At 47.1% G+C, this 13218-nt stretch overlaps 1 protein-coding gene across 7 annotated transcripts in view; it reads left to right on the plus strand.

Moving 5' to 3' along the window:
* The first annotated feature begins 12784 nt into the window (after window positions 1-12784).
* scel (sciellin) overlaps window positions 12785-13218 on the plus strand; it is a 92663-nt gene continuing 92229 nt past the window's right edge. For 3 of the 7 annotated variants that reach the window (XM_085998527.1, XM_085998530.1, XM_085998529.1), the window contains exon 1: window positions 12805-12998. The gene's annotated coding sequence lies outside the window, so the exon portion shown is untranslated. Of the gene's footprint in view, window positions 12999-13218 lie in introns of all 7 variants that reach the window. The other 4 variants (XM_085998526.1, XM_085998528.1, XM_085998531.1 and 1 more) reach the window with 4 other exon arrangements.

Genomic DNA, 13218 nt, shown 5'->3' on the forward strand with positions numbered 1-13218 from the left:
CAGGAAGGCAGAGGACCAGTGATGGGTTGGGGTAGGTATTGGGGGTGGGTGGCGGGGGAGGGGGGATAAAGTACCCGAGAGGAGAGAAATGAAAGTTGGTGTGACATGCGTGGCTGGAAGGGAAGGAAGCAGAAGAGAAGGACCCAAGAAGGCTCAAGAGAATATAGGCCTAGTTTACTCAATCTTTCCTCATAGGACAATCCCCCCATCCCAGGAATCAATCTGGTGAACCTTCGTTGCACTCCCTCTATGGCAAGTATATCCTTCCTTAGGTTAAGAGACCAAAACTGTACACTTATTTATTACTAAGATTGAGACCATCCAGTCAGCTGCCTCTGCTGCATGTCTCCTTCCCCTTATTCACCAATACACTTCCTCCAAGGGACACCCATGTACTAGCTCTGAACCTGTGTCTTTCTCTAGTTTCTTTCCTATTTCCCCTCATGTCCTCTCTGAGCTTATCCTATCCATGAGACCATACTTCTGCTCTCTTTACCCCATTCCCACTAAACTGCTTATCACCCAACTTCTCTTCCTGGACAAAATTCTAGCTGCATTGTAAATGGTTCCCTCTCCTCAGGCACTGTCTCCTCTCTTTCAAAGCCGCAGTCATCACCTTCTCCTCAAAAAACCCATCCTTGACCCTTCAGTCCTTGCAAACTACCGTCCCATCTCCAACCTCCTTTTCCTCGCCAAAGTCCTTGAACGTGTGGTCACCTCCCAAATCCATGCCCACCTTTCCTGCAACTCCATGTTTGAATCTCTCCAACCAAGTTTCCACCTCTGCCACAACACTGAAACGGTCCTAATCAGTGTCATCCTCTGTGACTGTGACCATGGGGCACTCTCCCGCCTCGTCTTTCTTAACCTCTCTGCAGCTTTTGACATGTTAACCACACCATCCTCCTCTAACGGCTCGCCTCCATTGTTCAGCTGAGTGGGACTACTGTTGCTTGATTCCACTCTTACTTATCCAATCGTAGCCAGAGCATCTCCAGCAATGGCTTTTCATCCTTCCTCTCACACAGTTATCTCTAGAGTCCCCCAGTGGTCTATCTGCATGCTGCCCCTCAGTAACATCACCTGAATGCATGGCATCAGATTCCACACCTATGCTGAAGACACCCAGCTTTACCTCTCCATCATCTCTCGCGACCCCTCCACTGCCTCTGTGTTGTCAAACTGCTTGTCTGATATTCAGTCCTGGATGAGCCACAATTTCCTCCAGTTAAACATTGGGAAGACTAAAGCATTGGGGGAAAAATTCGGTATCGCCCCATATGGGGCGCCATTACTGGCGGTGCGCAAAGTTTAGCGCCTGCCGCTAATTATCGTTCAGTTCTTAAAGGGGAGGGTCGATCTTGCTCTGCAGCCACACCCTGCTCACTGGAGCCTTGAATCTTGGCCTGGGCAGACCTGTGGCTAAATCTAGCAGCCAGACACTATGGAGAGGGCCAGGGAGCAAGCACAGCGCTTCTGCAAGCGGGCTTTGGAGGCTCTGGTTCGCGGGGTGGAGCGCAGAAGATCCATTCTGTACCCAGAGAGTGGCAGGAGGCCTTTGCCACACGAGTACAGAAGAGTATGGAGGGAGGTGGCTCAGAGAGTGTCCTCAAGCAGAATGGTGCCTAGGACCCATCTCCAATGTAGGAAAAAGTTCAACAACCTCACTCGGGTCGTCAGGGTGAGTGCCTTTATTTCAAAACCTCTTCATCCCTCCATCTCAACATCACTTTATGGCCAGAAGGTCTTGAAAGCCCCAATGTCCAACACTCATCCAACACCTATGGCCCTTTCATCAAACACACACGCACATTCCACACTTTGCATACAGTAAGGGCTATTCAACCATGGGAGGCATTTCAGGCAAGACCATGGCTGCATACAGTAAGGGCTATTCAACCATGGGAGGCATTTCAGGCAAGACCATGGCTGCATATTTACTCAGACGCCGTCCTTTTTCTTGCAGGCTAAGCTGTCTCATAATAGGAGACAGCAGCAACGGACGGGTGGAGGGCGGCCTCAGCTTCAACCCCTCAGCGATCTTGAGGAGCGCGTCCACAGGATTGTGGCAAGCCGGGTGATTGGTCCCGTTGCCACTGGAGATGCCGACCCCGTTCTGGACAGCAATGGTAAGGTCATCACCTTTTTGTCCTCTCTCCTTCCACTTGTTCCTCACAACAGCAGCCTTTGACACTTTCAATCCAAATCACTAAATCGCTGCACTCATGCCTCCCTTGCTGCCACCCTGTCCTCACAATAAAGCCACTCTTGTACCTCCCTGCTTTCAGATGGTGATTCCCCAGGTGAGGAGACGGGCCCTCAAGCTGCCAGTGAGAGTGAAGCTGAAGGCGAGGAGGAAGAGGAAGCCGGACCATCAGTGCCAGCCTCTACTGAGGCAGCCCATGCCCACACTGGGAACACGCTTGCCCTGGAGGGGAGTGTAATGATATCAGCAAATAATGATGTTATTTGCCTGTTTGATTATGATGCCTTAGCAGCATGATTGCAGGTATTGATTACTTATGCCTGACCAGCAGAGGTCATGTGACCGAGACAAGCAAGGCAGTTGAGTTTGGTTTCAGTTTCGTTCTAGATGCATCACAAGCTTGTTGTCTCCTGTAAATGCTGTATAAAGAGTTGAACAGACTTTAGATTAAAACTCATTCTCTTCCATAAATGTCTCATCATTGAACCCACAAAGAAATCAATACATGGTGTCAGAAGTGGCTGAAAGAGATGAAGAGAAAAATTCTGAAGTTAAATCAGCTCCCCACAGATTAGCAAGCCAAAAGAGAACATCGTTGCTTACCATTAGAGAATAGCTAACGAAGTGAAAAATGGAAGGTTTACTCCCACCGGCGACGCTTCAGTTGACAAGTAATGTGGCTGAAAATTGGAGAAGGTTCAAACAACGTGTGGGGTTGTATTTATCAGCAATCGGAGCTGACAAGAAAAGTAATAAAAAGAAATCGTCACTGTTCTTACATGTCGTGGGTGATGAAGCGCTGGAGGTGTATAATAATTTCACATTCGCTGCTAATGGAGACAAAATGAAGCTACATAAAATAATGGAACAGTTTGAGGCCTACTGCATACCTAAACGTAACGTGACGTTTGAGAGGCACAGATTTTTCACATGTGTACAGAAAACGGGTGAGACTATTGATCAGTATGTGGCTGAACTGAGAAACCGAAGCAAATCATGTGAATTTGGGGGACTGGCAGACTCGCTGATAAAAGACAGACTGGTGTGTGGTATTCCAGATAATGGTCTAAGGGAAAGACTGCTAAGAGAGCAAGATCTAGACCTGGGAAAAGCCATAGCACTGTGTAGGGCTACAGAGACTGTGAAGTTGCAGGCAAAGGAGCTGTTCAGTGACAATAGCTGCAACGTGGATGCAGTGAGAAAGAACGGATACAAACCGTTTAACAAAACGAGCGCCAATGTGAAAAAAGAGGCGTGGCCAGCGAACGAAAATGAAAGGGACAATCGAAAGTCGTGTAGTCAATGCGGTACACAGCATACACCAAGAAAGTGTCCAGCATAAGGTAAAAAATGCAATAGTTGCAACAAAAACAACCATTATGCCCGTTGCTGCAAGAACCAAGTGCAACAAAGCAAGGTCCATGCAGTAGATGAAAGCGACATAGAGGAGTTCTATATAGATGTTGTGTCTGAAAACAAAAAAGAAGAAAGAGGCTGGATGTTGACACTAAAAGTGAATGACATACACATTCCATTTAAATTGGATACTGGAGCACAAGTTAATGTGATATCAGAGACTGATTTTAAGAAAATTAGACCTAGACCAAAGATACATGGAATCAAAGTGAAAGTGACAGGATACTCAGGTACTGATATACCAGTTAAAGGAAGATGCATTGTCAAAGTAACACACAAGGACAGAGAGCACACGCTAGCATTAATCATGGTGCCAAAGGATGTGCAAGCCATACTAGGTTTAAAAGCCTGTGAGAGACTGAACCTGGTAAAGAGAGTCCTCGTTGTGGAAAGCGAAGGAGAGACAGTCTATGATGAACTCATGAAAGAGTACAAAGACCTATTTAAGGGTTTAGGCTGCATTCCAGGAGAACACACGATCAGAGTAGATAAAAGTATGACACCGGTCATACATCCATGCAGAAAAGTTCTGTTTGCTCTTCAAAAGCAACTGAAGGCAGAGTTGGACAGGATGGAAAGCCTGAACGTGATTCAGAAGATAGATGGGCCAATTGAGTGGGTGAGTTCCCTCGTCGTAGTGGACAAAAAGAATGGAAAGCTCAGAATTTGCCTGGATCCAAGAGATCTAAACAGAGCAATAAAGAGAGAGCACTTCAAGCTTCCTACACGTGAGGAAATCATGGCACAGTTTGCAAATGCAAAATATTTCAGCAAGTTAGATGCATCATCAGGATTTTGGCAGATGAAGCTGGACGAAGCAAGTTCAAGACTGTGCACGTTCAACGGTCCATTTGGCAGATACAGATTCCTAAGGTTACCATTTGGCATTGCCTCAGCTCCTGAAGTATATCACAAGACTATCCATATGATCTATGAGCACCTGGAGGGAGTTGATACATCAATGGATGACATCATAGTATGGGGAACCACGAGAACTGAGCATGACGAGAGACTGAAAAAAGTGTTAGAAGCAACAAGGAAAACAAACCTGAAGCTGAATAGAGAGAAATGCCAGCTCGGGGTGACAGAACTGACATTCGTGGGAGATATCCTTAGCAGTGAGGGCATCAGACCAGATCCCAGAAAGGTGTCCGCCATTGAGAATATGCCAAAGCCACAATGCAAAAAGGACGTGCAGAGGTTTAATGGAATGATCAACTACATGGGTAAATTCATATCCAACCTCTCAGAAAAGATGGTGCCACTGAGAAGACTAACTGAAAAGAACATAGAATGGGAATGGAATCATGAGCATGAGAAGTCATGGAGTGATCTAAAGAAACTGCTCACAGAGGAACCAGTTCTGAGGTTTTATGACCCAGCGAGACCCATCAAGATATCATCAGATGCATCACAGAGTGGGCTCGGTGCCGTTCTTCTGCAACAATATGACTACTGGCAACCTATTGCATATGCATCGCGCTCAATGACAGACGCGAAGACGCGATATGCTCAAATAGAAAAGGAGCTGCTCAGCATCACATACGCCTGTGAAAGATTTCACCAGTTTGTGGCAGGACAAGCAATCAGTGTAGAGACTGACCATAAGCCCTTGATTGCATTGTTCCAAAAGCCACTAAATAGCTGTCCGCTTAGAATACAAAGAATGATGATCAGGCTGCAACGCTATACACTGAATGTTGCGTACACACCGGGTAAGCTGATGTTTACAGCAGACACGTTGTCCAGAGCTGTAGACCCAAGTGAGCCCGCAAACACCACAATGGATGACAAAGTGAACGCCTACGTGGACATGATCACAAGTGCACTGCCCATAGCAGATGCAAAAATGGAGCTCATAAAGACTGAGACAAACAAAGATGAAACAATGAGACGACTGAGAAAAAGCATCTTGGATGGATGGCCCAACATGAAGCAAGACTGCTCACCTGATATAGCAGAGTACTGGAACTGCAGGGCGGAACTATCAGTGGTCGAAGACATCATCTACAAAGGAAGTAAAATAGTTATTCCAAAGAGTCTGAGAAGAGAGATGCTAAAAAAGATCCATGGAGGACATCTGGGAATCGAAAAGTGTAAGAAAAGAGCACGAGAGGTGATGTACTGGCCACGAATCAACCAAGATGTGACAAATGAGGTGTCAAACTGCACAATATGCCTGAAATATCGAGCAAGCAATCCGGTAGAACCACTAAAGCCACACCCAGCACCAGACAGACCTTACCAGAAGGTAGGCGCTGACCTATTCGTATGTCAAGGGAAGGACTATCTTGTAGTCACAGACTATTACTCCCTGTATCCAGAGGTTTGTAGACTGCACACCACCATTGCAGATGCGGTGATAACATGTATGAAAGCCATATTCTCCAGACATGGCGTGGCAAGCGAGGTCTTCACAGACAACGGACCTCAGTTTTACAATGCAACTTTCCCACACTTTGCCAAAGAGTGGGACTTTGTCCACACAACGTCAAGTCCTCACTTTCCACAGTCCAATGGACTAGTGGAAAAATCGGTCCAGACAGTGAAAAGACTGATGTACAAGGAAAAAGACAGTGGAACTGACTTCTACCAAAGCATGCTTGTATACCGCACAACGCCGCTCGAGTGTGGTATGTCACCAGCCCAACTCCTGATGGGACGTCGGCTAAGGTCAAACCTACCCATCCCGGAGAACCTCCTGAAAATAAAAGAGGGGGAGAAAGTGAGGAAGTTCAAAGAACAACAGAAAGAAAAGCAAAAGTACTACTATGACAGAGGAACACAAAGCCTATCTGAACTCCACACTGGTGACCAAGTAAGGTTCAAAGACAAAACAAACACATGGACTCAGAAAGGAACTGTCCTGAGTGAAGTTCAACCAAGATCATACACCATTCAGACAGATGAGGGTGCTGTTCTGAGAAGAAATCGTCGAGATCTTCTCATGGGACCAGACACAGCAGGTCAAGAGACTGATACTGTTGAACAACCTGATCACACAGCTGAGAACCAATCATCTGAGGCAACAACTCAGATTCATGGACAATCAATCAGAAAATCCTCAAGACACGTGAAGCCTCCTGAGAGACTCATTGAGCAAATTTAAGGACTATTGTTATAGAAGGAAGTAATGTTATCTTATTCTTTCTTCAAGTTCTAGTGTATTGACATATTTCATGTGAACACACAAAGCAAGGTTAAAAAACCTTGATCATGATAATGATAATGTAAGTTCATTAAGTGTTACAGTTAAAATGCAGATTAATACAAAGAAAACATGTTGTTAGTTAAAAGTAAAATACTTTTGTTTTAAGAAAAGGAGATGTAATGATATCAGCAAATAGTGATGTTATTTGCCTGTTTGATTATGATGCCTTAGCAGCATGATTGCAGGTATTGATTACTTATGCCTGACCAGCAGAGGTCATGTGACCGAGACAAGCAAGGCTGTTGAGTTTGGTTTCAGTTTCGTTCTAGATGCATCACAAGCTTGTTGTCTCCTGTAAATGCTGTATAAAGAGTTGAACAGACTTTAGATTAAAACTCATTCTCTTTCATAAATGTCTCATCATTGAACCCACAAAGAAATCAATACAGGGAGCAGGGGGGAATGGTCTGATGAGGGTGAAGCTCCAGGACCCAGCGGGCTGCAGCAACATGATGGGGGCAGAGAAGCTCGGGGGCCTTCTCCCCGGAGGGAGAGTATGGCTTCGAGTCCTGCTGCACTGGACGCAGAGGAGGAGTGGGTCCTCGCTGAAATGAGTGCCCAGGCGGAGCACAGGCACACTGAGCTCATGGCTGCAGTGGCAAGGTTGCCCGAATCCATTGAATCACTGGCAAGGAGTGTGGAGCACTTCGCTGTAGCACAGGTGGCTGCCACGCAAATGCTTAGTGCTGCAATGCGTTCAGTGGCTGGTCTCATGCAGACGCAGAATGAAGCCACGCGAGCACTGACTGCTGCCACCCTCGCTGGATCGGGCACATTTCCCCGAGGCTGTCACCGCGCCGCAGCAGGCCAGCAATCTGTGCTCCATCAGATTGCTCCGGATGCTGAAGTGCTGCCCCGTGGGAGTGCTAGTGTGTCGGTCGAGCAGGGAGTTGCTCTCCTCTCTCAAGATGACAGCATTCCTGCTGCCACCACTGGCACTTCTCCACTGCAGTTGCCACCACCTGTAGGACAGACTGCTGTCGCCCATACAGAGTTGGTGCAGTCAGCAGCCGGGCCCTCCAGGCCCAGAGCTGGTCCAGGCCGTCCCTCAAGGGCATCTGCAGTCTCAGTTTCTGACACTCACCAGCCTTCCCCCAGCCTTGCTGCAGCCACTGGGGTCCCATTACGGAGGAGCTGCAGGGTGGGAAGGAGGGAATTTCGCAAGGGAAGCAGATCACCCTTGAAGGGCAAAAAGTAGGAGGTGTGACAAAATGTTTTTCATTGTTTTATTGAAGGCCGAGGTTCGCGGTCAAATTTTTGTAACTGTTTTGGACATTGTCTCCAGGTTGTGAGAGCCAGTTATGTGAATGACTGCTTTTTTTTGTGTTTCTTTCTATTACTTTGTCATGTGGAAATGAGACACACAGAGTTTGTGAAATAAAGAAGTATCTGTATTCAAAATGTACATGTTTGGTCTTTGCACTCATTGTTGCCTTGACCGGCTTAGGGGTTGCGGGATGGTTTCGTTCAGGTTGTTTGAATGGCAGAAGCCATTTCCTCAGAGGGGACCGAGAAGCGACTTGCTATGAGCCTTTGACGGACGGCCCTTCCACTTTGTGCCTCCCTCCCGCCTTGGAGCTGCTGATGATCATCCTCCTCATCTTCCTCCTCCTCTTCCTCCTCCTCCTCTGCTGGTGCTCCAATGCCTGGTGGCATTGGCTGGGTCCTGAGGATTGCAAGGTTATGCAGCATGCAGCATACAACAATGAAGTGGGAGATTCGCTCAGGCGAGTATTGCAGGGCTCCTCCAGAAAGGTCCAGACAGCGGAACTGTTGCTTGAGCACGCCGATTGTGTGCTCAACGATGTTCCTGGTAGCATAGAAACATAGAAACATAGAACATAGAAGATAGGAGCAGGAGTAGGCCATTCGGCCCTTCGAGCCTGCTCCGCCATTCAATGAGATCATGTTTGATCATCCAAATTCAGTACCCTGTCCCTGCCTTCTCCCCATATCCCTTGATCCCTTTAGCCTCAAGAAATATATCCAACTCTTTCTTGAATATATTTAATGAACTGGCCTCCACCGCCCTCTGTGGTAGAGAATTCCACAGGTAATGATGGCTCTCATTGTATCGTAGCTCAGCAGGGCTGCTGGGCAAACGGAGCGGTGTCATCAGCCAGGTGCACAGAGGATATCCCTTGTCCCCGAGAAGCCAACCTCCTGGGTGATGTGGTGCCTGGAAAAGGTCTGCCACAGAAGTCTGGCGCAGGATGAAGGCATCGTGGCTGCTGCCAGGAAAGTGGGCATTGACAGCGAGTATCAGCTGTCTGTGGTCACAGACCAACTGGACATTTAAGGAATGAAAGCCCTTTCGGTTGTGGAAATCCTCGGCATTCTCTTGCGACGCCCGCAAAGCCACATGCATGCAGTCAATGGCACCCTGCACCATGGGGAAGCCCGCTATCATCGCAAAGCCCGTTGCGCATTCTTGTTGCTTGTCCGGGGTCATGGGGAAAGAGATGTACTCTCATCTCCTTTTAAAGAGGGCATTTGTTACCTGACGGATGCAGCAATGCACCGCGAACTGGAAGATATTGGCGATGTCCCCAGTAGCTGATTGAAATGAGCTGGTGGCATAAAAGTTGAGAGCCACTGTTATCTTCACTGCCACAGACAGAGACGTCCTGCTCCTCAGTTGAGGCTGCAGATCTGGCTGAAGCAGGTGGCAGAGCTCAGTGACCACCTCCTTGCTGAAGCGCAGCCTTCGCAAACAGTGCTCCTCAGACATATTAATGTAGGAAAACTGTTGGCGAAAAACCCTGGGAGGGTAAGGTCTCCTGTACCGAGGCCTGTTGGCCCTCCTCCGTCTGGCCATGATTGCCACTCTCTCTCTGCGTCTCTGTGCCCTCCGAATGTGATGGAGAAGGACGACGTTCCCATCCATTGCAGCCCCCATAGTATCTAGGCATTCAAAGTTATGAAGGTCAAAAAGCAAAGTACCTGCAAAGTTATGGTCAGAAGCCAAAACTACCTCAGACAGCGTTGACTCAATGCAGAAGTCTCTCTTTCTCTCTTTGTCTCTCTCAAAATCTCTCTCTCTCTCAGAACGAGTGGTGCAAAAATGGCTACCACACAAAAGCCAGGAAGAGGCCCCCTTTAAATAGCGCCCCCCCCCAGCCCCACAGCAACTGGGAAGCGTTCCAGTCAACCTGTCGTTGGGTGCGCCAGGCGGAAAGGAGGGGGGCGCCACTCAATTTCCGGTCCGGGGCGCCCCAAGGGCGTTGCACTCTGGAATGACGTCAAGATCTGCGTGCGCTGGAGATCGGCCGGTATTGTTTAGCGTCACCGCAAAATGTCTGGTCAATTTCGCGAGAGGCGCAGATGTCGCCGCGCCCGGGCGCTAGTTGCTTTGCGCCCCACTTAGCGCCCTCTTAAGGCGCTAACAGGTGGCGCTACCAACTGAATTTTTCCCCCATCATCTTTTATCTCCACCGCAAACTACGTACCCTCGCCAACAATTTCATCCCCCCTGGCCGGTGTCTCAGCTAGAACCAGACTTTTCACAACCTCGGTGTCCTATTGGAGGCTGAGCTGAGCTTCTGACATCATATTATCTCCATCACAAAGACTGCCTAATCCCATCTCCGTAACATCACCCTCCGCCTCCCCCGCCTCAGCCCATCTGCTGTTAAAACCCTCATCCATGTCTTTGTCACCTCCATACTCAATTATTGGAATGCTCTCTGGCTTCCCATCTTCCACCCTCCATAAACTTCAGCTCATCCGAAACTCTGCGGTCCCTATCCTATCCAGCAACAAGTCCCGTTCACCCACTACCGCTGTGCTCACCAATCTACATTGGCTCCCCTCCCCCAAAAACCTCTAATTTAAAATCTCACCCTTGTGTCCAAATCCCTTCATGCCCTTGCCCCTCCCTGCCTCTGTAACCTCCTCAAGTCCTCCAAGAACTCTGAGTTCCTCCAACTTTAGTGTTGTGGATACCCCAGACCCTTCACACCACCATTGGCAGCCGTACCTACAGCTGTCCAGGTCCCAAGCTCTGGAATTACCTCTCTGCCTCCTCAACCTCCTTCTACATTAAGACCTTTCTTAAAACCCACCTATTTGACCAAGCTTTTAACCACCCCTCCTAATATCTTCTTCTTCTGCTCGGTGCCAATTTTTGTCTGATTACGTGTCCGTGAAGCCCCTTGGGATATTTTCATACATTAAAGTCGCTATATAAATATAATTTGTCATTATTGTTGTACAGCAAAAATTCACTAGAATAGCATTGGGACTAATAGCCATAGTTTTGAAGAAAGGGTAAAAAAGGATTTTTTTTTACTGCAATGTGTAGGTTCAGGGGAACCTCATGGATGTTTTCAAACCTAGGAAAGGTTTTGAGAAGTTAAACAGTGAAATATTGTAGCCCCGAAATTAACTTGAGCTGAGAATCGGACCTACTTCCCTTTGGGCCTCTTCTGACCCCAGCTCCCCTTCTTGCTTGACTGACCTGGCAGGAAAGCCAAAGCAACCTCCCTGCTCAGGCCCACGGTCAAAATAGCAGCCGGGCCTCAATGACATCATTGGAGACCGTTCTGCAAATTTAAAGAAGAATCCAGCGGGTGTCCTTCTCCCCTGTTCAGAAGAGTAGGTTGAAATGGTAGCCTGAGGAACGTTGGCGGGTAAATCCCCCAGGCGATTTTAAAATCAACCCTTGCTTCCGCTGGTTGGCAAATCAGTAACAATGGGATATAGATTCAGGATTACTGCTAGATGAATGAAGGGACAGTTAGGAGACATTTTTTCACACAGGAGGTCATGCTCCCACTGCCACAGGAAGCCATTGTATTGACTCTGAACGCAGCACTGTATGTATAGCTGACGCGTCCCTACGGGGAACAAGCATTCCATTGTACTTGTTACATATGGCAAATAAATCTAATCTGAATCTAAATCTAATCTGAATCTGAATCTTAAGACATGGGAAGCTTTAGCATAAATGCTAAATGAATCAGAGACTGTAACATCATTTAAAAGGAATTGAAAAGGAAGTATAATAAAAGTATATGGGGAAAGGGCAGGGATATAGCGTATATAGCTCCAGCTGAAAAACTGGCACTGGCACAGTGGTGATGTATGTTTTTATTGAAACATATTCTAAAATAATCAACTGCTTGTAATCTCATTTTAGAATTCAGGTGTCTGTTATAAGCCGTGCTCTTTTGGACTCTGACTTGTAATCAATCTTGGATAGTCATTATTCTCTATTTTTTTTATGAAAGGTGATAATGAAAAAAAAAGAAAGACTTGCATTTGTATAGCGCCTTTCATGACCACCTGACATCTCAAAGCACTTTACAGCCAATGAAATACTTTTGAAGTGGAATCACTGTTGTAATGTGGGAAACGCGGCAGCCAATTTGCACACAGGAAGCTCCCACAAACAGCAATGTGACAATAATCAGATAATCTGATTTTGTTATGTTGGTTGAGGGATAAATATTGGCCAGGACACCAAGGATAACTCCCTGCTCTTCTTCGAAATAATGCCACGAGATCTTTTACGTCCACCTGAGAGACCAGACGGGACCTCGGTTTAACATCTAATCCGAAAGACAGCACCTCTGACAATGCAGCACTCCCTCAGCACTGCAATGGGTGTGTCAGCCTAGCTTTATGTGCTAAAGTCCCTGGAGTGGGACTTAAACCCACAACCTTCTGACGCAGAGGCGAGTGTGCTACCCACTGAGCCACAGCTGAAAGCGCTCTGTCATGAACAGGTTGATTTTCCTTGTACCTTACAGACAGCTGCAAGTGATAGTTACATTGCAAATATTTGGGTGGTGGGATCTGCTCAGGTGGAGCTGCACTGATATGGAAGGAATGCAGTTTAATTGACCTGGGAGGGAGTGGCGGAATGTGGAAACTCTATTGCCACTCTAGTTCTTTTTTTTAAATGCTTTCTGCTTGTCATGGATTGCAATATACCCTCCCTTTTCTCCACCCACAGGGAGTGAGAGTGTGAGTCAGTGCCACTGGGGTGGAAACCTATCAATTCAGGAACAAATAAGCTGGGAGGTGGCTCTGACAGCATTAACTTCACCATTACTCTTGTTAGCTCGCTGGAACTCACACAGCAGCAAAGAGCATTCCACACTTAGCACTGGAAGCGGAGAAGAAACCCCAAAGGAATTCCTTTGGAAGAAAATCAGATCGGTGAGTAACAGAGCAGTTAACATTTGTATTTCCCTTAATCAGTCTGACACTTTGGTACTTTTGATAAGATTTGATCAAAGTTCAACCAGCCACTGATTTGCACCCTTTTTGGTTTTGAATATTGCAGGAGGCTAAAGAAAATCTTAGTGCCTTTATAATGGCTCAAATGACAATATTGTTTATGTGGCAGAGGAAACTTTCTTTTGAATTTATCGGGTAT

The sequence above is a fragment of the Somniosus microcephalus genome, chromosome 10, assembly GCF_052327205.1.
Source record: "Somniosus microcephalus isolate GS21.2 chromosome 10, FLI_Smic_1.0, whole genome shotgun sequence".
Lineage (NCBI taxonomy): Eukaryota > Metazoa > Chordata > Chondrichthyes > Squaliformes > Somniosidae > Somniosus > Somniosus microcephalus.